This window comes from Scyliorhinus torazame, chromosome 1, assembly GCF_047496885.1.
Source record: "Scyliorhinus torazame isolate Kashiwa2021f chromosome 1, sScyTor2.1, whole genome shotgun sequence".
Lineage (NCBI taxonomy): Eukaryota > Metazoa > Chordata > Chondrichthyes > Carcharhiniformes > Scyliorhinidae > Scyliorhinus > Scyliorhinus torazame.
This window is the reverse complement of record NC_092707.1, coordinates 158,458,961-158,474,244: the sequence shown is the minus strand read 5'-3', so window position 1 is coordinate 158,474,244 and position 15,284 is coordinate 158,458,961. Positions and strand designations below refer to the sequence as shown.

Here is a 15,284-nt window from a genome sequence, read left to right as displayed (position 1 = left end):
GGTTACATTGTCGAGATACGGGAACGTGGCCCGTAACCGATGTTGATCAACCATCCGGTCCATCTCCCGTTGGAAGACCGAGACCCCGTTTGTGACGTCAAAAGGGACCCTTAGGAAATGGTATAATCGCCCGTCTGCCTCGAAGGCTGTGTACTTGCGGTCACTTGGGCGGATGGGGAGCTGATGGTAGGCGGACTTGAGGTCCACAGTGGAGAAGGCTTTATACTGGGCAATCCGATTGACCATGTCGGATATGCGGGGGAGAGGGTACGCGTCTAGTTGTGTGTACCTGTTGATGGTCTGGCTATAGTCAATGACCATCCTTTGTTTCTCCCCTGTCTTCACTACTACCACCTGCGCTCTCCAGGGACTATTGCTGGCCTGGATTATGCCCTCCTTTAGTAGCCGCTGGACTTCGGACCGAATGAAGGTCCGGTCCTGGGCGCTGTACCGTCTGCTCCTAGTGGCGACGGGTTTGCAATCCGGGGTGAGGTTCGCAAACAAGGACGGGGGTTGCACCTTGAGGGTAGCGAGGCCGCAGATAGTGAATGGGGGTATGGGGCCGCCGAATTTAAACGTAAGGCTCTGTAGATTACATTGGAAATCTAATCCCAGCAAGGTGGGGGCACAGAGTTGGGGAAGGACGTTAAGTTTGTAGTTTTTGAACTCCCTCCCCTGCACCGTTAGGGTAACTATGCAGAATCCCTGGATCTGTACGGAGTGGGATGCTGCAGCTAGGCAAATCTTTTGTGCGCTGGGATAGGTGGTCAAGGAACAGCGTCTTACCGTGTCGGGGTGTATAAAGCTTTCCGTGCTCCCGGAGTCGACTAGGCATGGCGCCTCGTGGCCGTTAATTAGGACCGTTGTCGTCGTCGTCTGGAGTGTCCGGGGCCGAGCCTGATCGAGCGTAACCGAAGCGAGCCGTGGTTGTAGTAGTGGGGTGGGGTCCGTTGTTGCCGTCCAAGGTGGCGTCGGGGATGGACAAAATGGCCGCCCCCATACATCGCACGTGGCTGGGGGGTCACAAGATAGAGGCGGGGGTGGACAAAATGGCCGCCTCCATGCGTCGTACAGGTCGGGGGCGGTCCAAGATGGCAGCGCCCCTCCTCCCCTCGTGGTGGTCGGGACCCAAAATGGCGGCGTCTGCGGGTTGCACAACGGCGCCCCTCCTCCCCTCGTGGTGGTCAGGACCCAAAATGGCGGCGTCTGCGGGTCGCACATGGTGTGCTGGGGGGTCTGGGGAGCGCTATGACCGCGAGCGCTAGGACCGCGCGGAGCTCCCTCACCGCGAGCGCTAGGACCGCGAGCGCTAGGACCGCGCGGAGCTCCCTCACCGGGGACAGCGGTGGTCGGGGCCCAAGTCGGCGGCGCTGGCGGGTCAGGCGTGGGGCCGCGAGTGCAAGGAGCGCGAGGAGCTCCCTCACCGGGGACAGCGGTGGTCGGGGTCCAAGTAGGTGGCGCCGGCGGGTCAGGCGTGGGGCGCGGGTCGGGGGTTAGGGTGGCGTTAGGGACGCGAAAAACTCCCTCCTCTCCGTGGGGAGTGTTGGCCGGGACCCAAAGCGGTAGCGCCGGCGGCGGGTCGTACATGGGCTGTGGGGAGGGGGGTTGGGGAGCGTAGGCGGCGTGCAGGGCTCCCAGTTCTCCCGGGACCGCAGTGGTCGGGAACCAGAGCGGCTGCGCCTGCGGGTCGCACATGGCGTGCTGGGGGGGTTGGGACGCATAGACTGCTTGTATGGCTCCCTGTGGCCCCGGGACGGCGGCGACCTCGCGGGATCGGCACACCACCGCATAATGGCCCTTTTTCCCGCAGCTTTTGCAGATAGCTGCGCGGGCCGGGCAGCGCTGTCGGGGGTGTTTCACCTGGCCGCAGAAATAACAGCGGGCGCCCCCGGTGCGACTCGGCGTTTGGACCGCGCAAGCCTGTGGGGTGTCTGGGGGGGGGGGGTAGGGGGTTTGCCGCGACGGGTACGTATGGGGCCCAATGGCCTGCCGCGCGGTCGGGGCCGTAGGCGCGGGTATTACGCGCGGCCACGTCTAGGGAGGCTGCTAGGGCCCGTGCCTCTGAGAGTCCTAGCGACTCTTTTTCTAGAAGTCTTTGGCGGATTTGGGAGGATTGCATACCTGCCACAAAAGCATCGCGCATTAACATGTCCGTGTGTTCGTTTGCATTCACCGACGGGCAGCTGCAGGCTCGTCCCAAAATCAGCAGCGCGGCGTAGAACTCGTCCATCGATTCTCCGGGAGCTTGCCGTCTCGTCGCGAGCTGGTAGCGAGCGTAGATTTGGTTAACTGGGCGAACGTAGAGACTTCTCAGTGCTGTGAACGCCGTCTGGAAATCGTCGGTGTCTTCAATGAGGGTGAAAATCTCCGTGCTCACCCTCGAGTGCAGGACCTGCAGTTTTTGGTCTTCTGAGACTCGGCCGGTGGTCGTTCTGAGGTAGGCCTCGAAGCAAGTCTGCCAGTGCTTGAAAGCTGCTGCCGCGTTCACTGCGTGGGGGCTGATCCTCAGGCATTTTGGAATGATCCTGAGCTCCATAGTCCTTTTTAGGCACGCTTAATAAATTGTAGCGAAAAAAGACTCCATGAGACGAATAGAGTGAAGTCGATGAGGCTTTATTAAGCGTGTCTGTTCCCCAGCAGCTCGATAGTAAACTGGCCTGCGGGGGATGACACCGGCTTCTTATACTCCGCCTTCAGGGCGGAGCTTGAGGTCAACGGCCAACCAGGACCCGGGATCTGTCAGCCAATGACATTAGGGCTTCCAGTCCCACATGACCCCCAATACATACTACCACACTCTGTAACCTGGTACATCCTTCCGCACTGTTGACAACACCACCGACTTTAGTGTCGTCTGCAAATTTACTCACCCACCCTTCTGCGCCCTCCTCTAGGTCATTGATAAAAATGACAAACAGCAGCGGCCCCAGAACAGATCCTTGTGGTACACCACTTGTAACTGAACTCCATTCTGAACATTTCCCATCAACCACCACCCTCTGTCTTCTTTCAGCTAGCCAATTTCTGATCCATATCTCTAAATCACCCTCAATCCCCAGCCTCCGTATTTTCTGCAATAGCCTACCGTGGGGAACCTTATCAAACGCTTTACTGAAATCCATATACACCACATCAACTGCTCTACCCTCGTCTACCTGTTCAGTCACCTTCTCAAAGAACTCGATAAGGTTTGTGAGGCATGACCTAGCCTTCACAAAGCCATGCTGACTATCCCTGATCATATTATTCCTATCTAGATGATTATAAATCTTGTCTCTTATAATCCCCTCCAAGACTTTACCCACAACAGACATGAGGCTCACCGGTCTATAGTTGCCAGGGTTGTCTCTACTCCCCTTCTTGAACAAAGGGACCACATTTGCTATCCTCCAGTCCTCTGGCACTATTCCTGTAGCCAATGATGACATAAAAATCAAAGCCAAAGGCCCAGCAATCTCTTCCCTGGCTTCCCAGAGAATCCTAGGATAAATCCCATCAGGCCCCGGGGACTTATCTATTTTCAGCCTGCCCAGAATTGCCAACACCTCTTCCCTACGTACCTCAATGCCATCTATTCTAATAGCCTGGGTCTCAGCATTCTCCTCCACAACATTATCTTTTTCCTGAGTGAATACTGACGAAGAATATTCATTTACTATCTCGCCTATCTCTTCAGACTCCACACACAACTTCCCATCCCTGTCCTTGACTGGCCCTACTCTTACCCTAATCATTCTTTTATTCCTGACATACCTATAAAAAGCTTTTGGGTTTTCCTTGATCCTACCTGCCAAATACTTCTTATGTCCCCTCCTTGCTCGTCTTAGCTCTCTCTTTAGATCCTTCCTCGCTACCTTGTAACTATCAATCGCCCCAACTGAAACTTCACACCTCATCTTCACATAGGCCTCCTTCTTCCTCTTAACAAGAGATTCCACTTCTTTGGTAAACGACGGTTCCCTCGCTCGACGCCTTCCACCCTGCCTGACCGGTACGTACTTATCAAGAACACGCAGTAGCTGTTCCTTGAACAAGCTCCACTTATCCAGTGTGCCCAACACTTGCAGCCTACTTCTCCAACCTATCCCCCCCCAAGTCATGTCTAATGGCATCATAATTGCCCTTCCCCCAGCTATAACTCTTGCCCTGCGGTGTCTACTTATCCCTTTCCATCACTAACGTAAACGTCACCGAATTGTGGTCACTGTCCCCAAAGTGCTCTCCTAAGTCCAAATCTAACACCTGACCTGGTTCATTACCCAAAACCAAATCCAAAGTGGCCACGCCTCTTGTTGGCCTGTCAACATATTGTGTCAGGAAACCCTCCTGCACACATTGTACAAAAAACGACCCATCTAATGTACTCGAACTATATCTTTTCAAGTCAATATTTGGAAAGTTAAAGTCTCCCATAATAACTACCCTGTTACTTTCGCTCATATCCAGAATCATCTTCGCCATCCGTTCCTCTACATCCCTAGAACTATTTGGAGGCTTATAGAAAACTCCCAGCAGGGTGACCTCTCCTTTCCTGTTTCTAACCTCAGCCCATACTACCTCGGAAGAAGAGTCCCCATCTAGCATCCTCTCCGCCACCGTAATACTGTTCTTGACTAGCAGCGCCACACCTCCCCCTCTTTTGCCTCCTTCTCTGAGCTTACTAAAACACCTAAACCCCGGAACCTGCAACATCCATTCCTGTCCCTGCTCTATCCATGTCTCCGGAATGGCCACAACATCGAAGTCCCAGGTACCAACCCATGCTGCCAGTTTCCCTACCTTATTTCGTATACTCCTGGCATTGAAGTAGGCACACTTCAAACCATCTACCTGAACACTGGCCCCCTCCTGCGAAGTCAAATCTGTGCTCCTGACCTCTATGCTCTCATTCTCCCGTACCCTAAAACTACAATCCAGGTTCCCATTCCCCTGCTGCATTAGTTTAAACCCCCCCAAAGAGCACTAACAAATATCCCCCCCAGGATATTGTGCCCCTCAGGTTCAGATGTAGACCATCCTGTCTGTAGAGGTCCCACCTTCCCCAGAAAGAGCCCCAGTTATCCAGAAATCTGAATCCCTCCCGCCTGCACCATCCCTGTAGCCATGTGTTTAATTGCTCTCTCTCCCTATTCCTCATCTCATTATCACGTGGCACGGGCAACAACCCAGAGATAACAACTCTGTTTGTTCTCGTTCTGAGCTTCCATCCTAGCTCCCTGAAAGCCTGCCTGACATCCTTGTCCCCTTTCCTACCTATGTCGTTAGTGCCAATGTGGACCACGACTTGGGGCTGCTCCCCCTCCCCCTTAAGGACCCGGAAAACACGATCCGAGACATCACGTACCCTTGCACTTGGGAGGCAACATACCAAACGTGAGTCTCTCTCGCTCCCACAAAATCTCCTATCTGTGCCCCTGACTATCGAGTCCCCAATTACTAATGCTCTGCTCCTCTCCCCCCTTCTCTTCTGAGCAACTGGGACAGACTCCGTGCCAGAGGCCCGTACCCCATGGCTTACCCCTGGTAAGTCATCCCCCCCACAAGTATCCAAAGTGGTATACTTGTTACTCAGGGGAACGACCGCAGGGGATCCGTGCACTAACTGCTTCTTACCTGTCCCTCTTACAGTTACCCATCTATCTCCAATCTTTGGTGTAACTAATTCCCTGAAGCTGCTATCTATGACCCCCTCTGCCTCCCGAATGATCCGAAGTTCATCCAACTCCAGCTCCAGTTCCCTAACTCGGTCTTGGAGGAGCTGGAGATGGCTGCACTTCCTGCAGGTAAAATCAGCAGGGACACTAACGGCATCCCTCACCTCAAACATCCTGCAGGAGGAGCATTGCACTCCTTTCCCTGCCATCCCTCTAACTTCCAACCAAGATCTGGTTAATAAATAAATTTTTTTTAAAAAAGAAAAAATAATAATATAATATGGCACTTACCTCACACCAATGGATTTTATTATTAGGTTAGAGGAGGAGGGCGGGTGGGAGACACTACATACTGGCACTGGAGCGGGTCCAGCGGAGATTCACACGGATGATCCCAGGAATGGTAGGCCTAACATACGATGAACGTCTGAGGATCCTGGGATTATATTCATTGGAGTTTAGGAGGTTGAGGGGAGATCTAATAGAAACTTACAAGATAATGAATGGCTTAGATGGGGTGGATGTAGGGAAGTTGTTTCCATGAGAAGGGGAGACTAGGACCCGGGGGCACAGCCTTAGAATAAAAGGGAGTCACTTTAGAACAGAGATGAGGAGAAATTTCTTCAGCCAGAGAGTGGTGGGTCTGTGGAATTCATTGCCACAGAGGGCGGTGGAGGCCGGGACGTTGAGTGTCTTTAAGACAGAAGTTGATAAATTCATGATTTCTCGAGGAATTAAGGGCTACGGAGAGAGAGCGGGTAAATGGAGTTGAAATCAGCCATGATTGAATGGTGCAGTGGACTCGATGGGCCGAATGGCCTTACTTCCGCTCCTATGTCTTATGGTCTTATGGTCTTATGGTAAGATGCATTATCTATTCGTAGTGAAATTGCTGAAGATGTAGATCTGCATGTCAATCTCACTTTTACCCTACCACCAGTATCAGATACAAAACCACAAGTTCTCAAGAATATAGAAGAACCTACCAATGGGGTAAATCCCATCGTATGTGTGAAACAAAAAAATGGTGATGCTCATATAGGCATGGATCCTAAAGGTCTTTTAAAAAAAATAAATTTAGAGTACCCAATTATTTTTTTCCAATTAAGGGGCAATTTAGCATGGCCAATCTACCTAATCTCCACATCTTTGGGTTGTGGGGTGAAACCCACGCAAACATGGTGAGAATGTGCAAACTCTACACGGAATCGAACCCGGGTCCTCAGCGCTGCAGTCCCAGCGCTAACCACTGCGCCTCGTGCCACCCTGGTCCCAAAGATCACAATGAAAGAAGTGTACATATTGTAAAACCATCATTACAGAAAGCAATGGACAGCCAATCTGATCCATATCTTGCAAAATCACGTTTCAAAGTGTTGGGCTGGTTTAGCACAGTGGACTAAATAGCTGGCTTGCAATGCAGAACAATGCCAGCATCGCGGGTTCAATTCCCGTACCGGCCTCACCGAATAGGCACTGGAATGTGGTGACCTAGGGGCTTTTCACAGTAACTTCATTGAAGCCTACTTGTGAAAATAAGCGATTATCATGGTAGATTGCCAGAAGAGGTATTCATGAACAGAAGGTTGCGTACCACACTTCCATACTTGGAAAAGAAGGAGAAGAATGGAGTGGCATTGCAGGAAATGCAAAACATTAAAGCAAAACGAAAGCAGTTCAACGATAGATGGTGGGATTCTCTGCCCCCCGCTGGGTTGGAGATTCCTCGGGTGGCGGTGCGAATACTGCCCCGCCGCCACGATGCCGGCTGCCGTCTTCTCCGGTGCTCTTTTTCGGGTAGGGGCGAGATTCGCTCGACGCCGGTCTGGGGCCGTTGGCAGCGGCCACCCCGGCGATTCTCCGGGCTCTGATGGGCCGAGGGGCCGTCCGTTTTTGGCCAGTCCCGCCGGCGTGGGTTACGTATGGTCCCATACGGCGGGACCTGGCAGGTAAGTTGGTGGGGCTGTCCACGGGGGGGTGCAGGGGGATCTGATCCCGGGGGGAGGTCCCCCACGGTGGCCTGGCCCGTGATCGGGGCCCACTGATCTGCGGGCGGGCCTGTTCCGTGGGAGCACTTCTTCCATCCGCGCTGGCCCATGTAGGGGTCTTCCATGGCCGGCGTGGAGAAGAGGACCCCCTGCGCATGCGGCAAAATACGCCGGCATGTCTGCGCATGCGCGGACCCATGCCGGTGGTTCCGCGCAAGCGCGATATCACACCGTCCCTCACGGCACCGGCTGGAGCGGTGCCAACCCCTGCGGCATCTACCTAGCCCCCGAGGCAGGTGAGAATTCCTCACCTTGGGAGCCCGTTGATGCCTCAGTCGTGGGGCCGGTTTTCCCGCCGGCGTGGGAACTTCGTCCCCGGAAGGGAGAATCCCGGCCAGAGTGTCTTGAACTTTGCCACCTCTGAGTAGTGATGGCATTGTGAGAGTAGAAGATTCAGGCAATTGGCCGAGAAAAGACATTGGGCGGGTTTCTCTGAGCCTCCGCGCCAAAATCTCGCTCGGTGTGGGGGCGGAGAATAGCAGTCAAACCTGCGATCGGGTCTGACGCTGCTCCCACGATTCTCCGGTCGCTGGAGAATCGCTGCGAATCGGGCGTGCGCGGTCGACACGGCACCGGTCGGGGGCCATTGTAAAAGGCCCCCGCGGCGATTCTCCAAAGTCAACTGGCCGAGTTCCCGTCAGTGTGGTTCTCCCATGGTCCCACCCAGCGGGCACTTGGCGTGGCGGCTGCGGACACAGTCTGGTGGGGGGGGCGGGTCGATCCTTCGCTGGGGCTGGGCCTCCAGGACAGCCAGGGTTACGATTGGGGGCCACCGATCAGCGGCCGCGCGTGATCTGGGCGGAGCCTATGTCCGCTGTGTGGGTCAGCCATGTTGTGCAGCGCGGCTGATCGAGGCCGCCGCTGTGCGCATATGCGGACCCCCGACTGGAAGTGCAGGGCCCCATATCGGCACCCGGAGCTGCGCGGAGCACTCCGGGGCCCTGCTAGCCTCCTGGAAATCGTAAAATCACCCTGGACTTATTCCAGGTAAGTCCAGAGTGATTCGCGCGCATTTTTTCACGGGCGTGGGAACATAGCCCCATTACTGGAGAATTCCGCCAATTATACATGAAGAAATAGCACCTCGTTCCTACAATGTACAGACAGGGAGAGTTGATTTTAAGAAGAGATCATTGCGCACTTTTGAAAACCAGGGAAGACTTTCACAACAACGTGATGGATGACGAATCTACGTCAGAATCAACACGAGCTGCAGTGTCAGATAGTTCAGCAGTTCCTGAGCATGGGAATGTCATGGAGAACATTGAATCTACAAGTTCTGAGCAGCAAGGTCAAACTTTGAGAAGATCAACCAGAGTCATAAGAAGACCTGATCGACTCAATTTGTAGATTTGGACTATTTTACATACTGTACTTGCTGTATATATATATTTGTTGAACCAATTAAATTTTTTTTAAAGAAAAACATTATTACTGTTAGACTCACAGGCTAATGATATCAGATGTAAATGTAATGATGATAATGTATGAATTTATTCCTTCAAAGGAAAGGGGATGGAGTGATATCATGGTTATGTTGTAATTCACCGACTGACCACTAGGAGTCTCATTAGTATACAAGTGAATGTTAGAGTCAGGTGACCTCAGACTGACTAATGGGCTGGAAGAGAGATTGCTTGTGCATGTTCATATTGTTATTCGTCAGTTGTTTTGTATATATTTGATCCACCGTTCATGTTAATAAATCATTTATATCTTTAGCTGCAAGTGTTCTTGTGATATAATTCAGGCCATCTGACATGAACATTACACTTTTACCCCTTGTTAATCAAGAATCTATCTATCTCTACCTTAAAATATTCAAAGACACTATTTCCACCGTCTTTGGAGGAAAAGAGTTCCAGCGACTTATGATAGAGTGCAACCAATGGACATATCACTTGGGTTTTAAGTCAACTAGCTGATTGCTAGTACCATTAAAAGCAAAAACATTCACTGTTGGTGGTCTCAGTCAGTCTGCTGAGAAACATACCAACTCCTGGTTCTGAAACATTACTCCCCATTCCTCAGTTTATTCCTTCAACAAAACCAGATATTTGGCCTCAGGTGAAAACCCATGAACATTTCTTTTGGGCCTGTCAACCTGTCATTGCTGATAAAAATGAATGATAAAATCAGCAGGCCATTTCTGGAAGGAACATCATCTTCAGCAGCACCTTGTCCCCATATCAGTGAGAGCAAAAGGGATGGTCATAAACGTAGGTGGCTGTGAATCATGTTTGAAGCAATTCGTTTCACATTTTTTAATTGACATGCATACAATATGTTTTATCTCTGTTCCACTGTGACATAGAAAAATATTGTTTCCAGTCTACCTGTCACACAAGATTCCACACCCAATCAGCCTGCATCACATCACATCACTGGCTCGTTGGTCTAGGGGTAAGATTCTCGCTTCGGGGTTTGTGCTGTACGAAAATGTGAGAGGTCCCGGGTTCAAATCCCGGACGAGCCCTTTGATATTGGGGCAGCACGGTAGCATTGTGGATAGCACAATTGCTTCACAGCTCCAGGGTCCCAGGTTCGATTCCGGCTTGGGTCACTGTCTGTGCGGAGTCTGCACATCCTCCCCGTGTGCGTGGGTTTTCTCCGGGTGCTCCGGTTTCCTCCCACAGTCCAAAGTTGTGCAGGTTAGGTGGATTGGCCATGCTAAATTGCCCTTAGTGTCCAAAATTGCCCTTGGTGTTGGGTGGGGTTACTGGGTTGTGGGGAGGTGTTGACCTTGGGTGGGGTGCTCTTTCTAAGAGCCGGTGCAGACTCGATGGGCCAAATGGCCTCTTTCTGCACTGTAAATTCTATGATATACGTGATGTTGATTTATTGTCAACCATGTAAATCTCTGGTGTGGTATTTTTAGGAGGCTTTGTATTTGGGACTTCTTTTGTGCATTTTCTTCACCACCACCTCCCCCGATTCCCCGTCTTAGTTCTCCGTCTTTCTTTCCTCTCCATCTCTCCCCACCTCCTTCAACCTCCTGTTATCTCCTTTCCTTTTCTGAAGTTATTGACGACTTTCCAGGACCTCTTCAGAAACTTTCCATCCAGGCGCTATCCATCTGTGACCTTGTGAGCGTTAACTGCCTGGGTGCCCATCAACAGCAGTGCCACAGCAAGCTGTGAAATTGAATAATTCTAACATCTGGAAAGCTGGATTCCCCTCAAAAAAAGAGGATGGGATCAATTGAAAATGTTAAAACTGAGATCGACACATTTTTGTTAGGCAAGGTGTACATAACGCAGGGAGATAAATGGAGTTAAGATACAGATCGATCACAATCTAATTGAATGAAGGAACAAAGTGTTTGAGGGCTGGACATTCCTACTCCTGTTCCTGTGCTTCTATGTTCTTTTTCTAAAATTTAGAGTGTCCAATTCATTTGTCCCAATTAAGGGGCAATTTAGTGTGGGCAATCCATCAGCCTGCACGTTTTTGGGTTGTGGGGGCAAAACACACGCAAACACGGGGAGAATGTGCAAACTCCACACGGACAGTGACCCAGAGACGGGATCGAACCTGGGACCTCAGCGCCGTGAGGCAGCAGTGCTATCCACTGCGCCACCATGCTGCCATGTGCTTTTATATTCTTAATAGTTTGTGATGATGGCACCATTATGGAGCAATCATAAAAGCAGCCAGATTGTGGTAAAAGCACAAATGTGTTAGCTGTGGTTCGCTGGCGAGCATTCTTGCCTGAGTTAGAGGATTCAGGATTTAAATTCCACTCCAGAGCTGATAATTCAGCCTAACACCTTCCATTGCAGCTCTGAGGGAGTGCTGGATAGGGTGACATGCCGCTTTCTGGCTGCACAGTTAACCCAAGACATCGACTCTCTTCCCAGATGGACCTTACCAGGCACAAGCTGGTTGCTGCATTTCCTACCTTAAAATAAAGGTGACATTTTAAAGGCATTTTCTGATTTATAAAACACTCTGAGAGGGCCGTGAGATTATGAAATGAGCTTCGTTGGAATCTCTCTACCTCTCTCTCCTCCTTTAAGACACTCCTTAAAGCCTTCATTCCTGATTTTCATCGTGCCGCTATTGGTGCTGTGCCTTCAGCTGCCTACAACCCAAGTTCCGGAATTCTCTGCCTAAAATGCTCCCCCTCTCTATTTTACGTTAAGATCTTCCTTAAAACCTACCAATTGATTGAGCTTTTGGACACCAGTCCTAATATTTCTTTTGTAACTTTTGTCATGATATGCAGACACACACATAATGATATACAGACAAGCAGCTAATGGACACAGAGAACAGGACATGACCAATAAGTAGGCAGGACACTCAGGGGTGGGATCTGACTAGAAAAGACACGAGGCACTCACACTCCGCCTCTTTCCACTGATGAACATCCAGAGAGTCATCCAAGGGTGTTGTTACAATCTCACACCTCCACCACGTGGCTAAGAGCTAGTCTGGTTCAGTCAGACAGAGTAATCACACTTAAGTTAGCAGAGTCGAGCTCACAGAGAACTGTGCTAACTGTGCTATTAGTTCAATAAACCTGATTGAACTAACTTCAAGGTCTGGAGTATCTTTCTGATCTAAGCTGCATCCAGTTGCAGCCAGTGTTAGACCAGTGTACCTAACACGACAGCTTTGTGTAAATGTTTGTTTGACAACACTCATGCGAAGCATCGTGGGACCTTTTACCATGTTAGAGTTGCTGTACAGTTGGAAGTTTTTTTTTTGCAAATATTGCTATCTTTAATTCAGCAATGCCGGTAGTATACAGGAAATATCACAACCTGATCCAGTCCCTGTTTTCACATGTGAAGCTGGAAATTCCCTCTTTGAGTCAATGAGAGGAAGTATCTGCCTCGATTTCTACCTCTCCTGCTGCTCCCTAATTCCCACCCCCATCAATACTGCTATTACCAATCAGAAAGCAGACAAATTGCCTGAGTGGCTCAAATTGTTCGTGGCTGGAAGCGGAATGAGGTGGGTGTGGAATTAAAAATCTCAATTCATGTTATAACAAAGAACAAAGAACAATACAGCACAGGAACAGGCCCTTTGGCACTCCAACCCTGCGCCGATCATGAGTCCCATCTAGTTACAGACCTCCATTCGGAAAAACACCCTTCCACCCTCTATCCTCTATGGCCAAGTCCATTCTGGATCCATCCAGCTAGTTCACCCCTGACTCCATGTGATAAAATTTTTGCACCAGCCTGCCATGAGGGACCTTATCAAATACTTTACTGAAGTCCATGTAGACAACATCCATAGCCCTTCCCTCATCAATAAATTTTGTCACCTCCTCAAAATAATAAAATTAGTGAGACATGACCTCCCTTGTACAAAACCATGCTGTCTGTTGCTAATAAGACCATTCACTTCCAAATGTGCATTGATCCTATCTCTGAGAATTTTTTCCAACAATTTCACTATCACAGACATCAAGCTCACTGGCCTATAATTACCCGGATTATACTTGCAACCCTTCTTAAATAACGGTATAACATTGGCTATCCTTCAATCTTCTGGGATCTCACCTGTGGCCAACGAGGACACAAAGATTTCTGTTAGAGGACCAGCAATTTCATCTCTTGTCTCCCTCAGTAATCTGGGATAGATGCCATCTGGTCCTGGGGATTTGTCTGCCTTAATGCTTTTTAACACACCAAACACTTCCTCCCTCGTAATAACAACCTATTCTAAATTGTTTGCACATCCTTCTGAGACACCACCAATCACATGGCCCTCTCCTTTGTGAATACCGATGTAAATTACTCATTAAGGACTTCACCTACTTCCTCGGTTTCTACACATAATTTCCCTCCTTTGTCCTTGAGTGGCCCAACTCTTTCTCTAGCTTCCCTCTTCTTCCTAATATACGTATAAAATGCCTTGGGATTCTCCTTAATCCTGTCTGCCAAGGACATTACGTGACTCCTTTTTCTGCTCCCAACTCCCTGCTTGAGCTCTTTTCTACTTTCCCTGTATTACTCAAGTGCTTTATCTGTTTTTAGTTGCCTGTACCTCACATATGCATCTTTTTTCTTTTTGACAAGATTCTCAATTTCCCTGGTCATCAATGGTTCCAGAATCCTGCCTTTCCTGTCCTTCCTTTTTACCGGCACATGCCTGTCCTGCACCCCCATCAACTGCTCCTTAAAAGACTCCCACATGCCAAATGTGGATTTACCCTCAATCGGCCTCTCCCAAACAACAGCCTCCAAATCCTGCCGAATCTGGTTGTAGTTAGCCTTCCCCCAATTTAGCACCTTAACCCGAGGACAACACTCGTCCTTTTCCATGAGTAGCCGAAAGCTTACGGAATTGTGGTCACTGTTCGCCACATGTTCTCCCACTGCAACTTTGATGTGTTGCTAACTTTGCCTTAGTTTAATTGCTCTGTTTTATCACCTTTGCTCTTGAGTCGCCAGGTATCTTTATGATGCCGCCACGTGGTTCAAGTCCGAGTAATGAGCAATAATCCAATACACTGATTAGTAAGATTCAAATCAAAGCACATTTATTATACACAGTAATCACTGCTCATGTATAAATTCTACATCTAAGCTACTTCTACAACTAACAGGCCTATACTTAACTTGGAACTGGCCCACCAGGTCAGGGAAACAAATGGCCTTTCGTTCGGGTTCTGAGCCTGCGGGATTCGAAGTTGGTACAGATTGATAGCTCGGAGCGCCTATCTCGTAGCGAGCGTTGAAGTAAGACTTACATGTTCTGTCGGCTGATGAAGAGTGACGAGAGCTGGAAGAGCTGGAAGCGAGCTGAAGAAGAAGAGCTGGAAGCGGTGGAAGAGAGAGCGATTTGAACTTGGGTTCTTATAGTTCCCAGGGGCTTCCCGCCTTTCGGGGCAGACCCTGTACCTGGTCCCAAGTGATTGGACTTTGTCCCAATCGCTTGGTTCGATTTTCTCCAATGCTGGAGAGGGTCCCTGATCGATGGGCGGTCTTGAGGTGGTCGTTCACCTCCTTTTGTATAGGCTTCTGCTGGCGCCGAAGAGTCTGGTTTTGCTTTGTCTGTCTAAATGTTGCTTATTGTTCCCGGGGATTGGTCAATAGTATGCAGATGGCTGTTGTTTTGTTATGCTGATGGTTGCTGGTATTGATAGTGTCTGGCCTTTCCAGAGGTAAATACACAGCCAACCTGCAGCTGCTCGTTTGTGTCCTGTTGGCTGACTTTCCCATCAGCCTTTGCCGTTCGCCATTTTGAATCGGGAGTTGGCCATTTTAAGTGGCTACAGATGACCTGGCCTGGCTCGTTCCCTAGTACTAGGTCCAATATAGGCCGCTCTCTAGTCGGACTATCCACATATTGTTCCAAAAAACCTTCTTGGACACACTTAACCAATTCCTCACCAACCAGACCCCTAGCCCTAAGGGATTTCCAGTCAATATGAGGAAAATTAAAGTCTCCCACAACAACAACCCTATTATTTCTACATCTATCAAGAATCTGCTTACATATCTGTTCTTCAACTTCCCATGGGCTGTTGGGAGGCCTGTAGTACACCCCCATCATAGTGACTGCCCCTTCCTGTTTCTGAGTTCTACCCACAGTGCCTCGTTACTTGATTCTTCCATGG

General features: G+C 49.9%; 1 non-coding gene across 1 annotated transcript; it reads left to right on the top strand.

Moving 5' to 3' along the window:
- Positions 1 to 10,088: 10,088 nt before the first annotated feature.
- Positions 10,089 to 10,178, top strand: trnap-cgg (transfer RNA proline (anticodon CGG)). Its single transcript is given in 2 exon segments — positions 10,089 to 10,124; positions 10,143 to 10,178. It is a non-coding gene; the product is annotated as a tRNA-Pro (tRNA).
- The last annotated feature ends 5,106 nt before the right edge of the window (positions 10,179 to 15,284 follow it).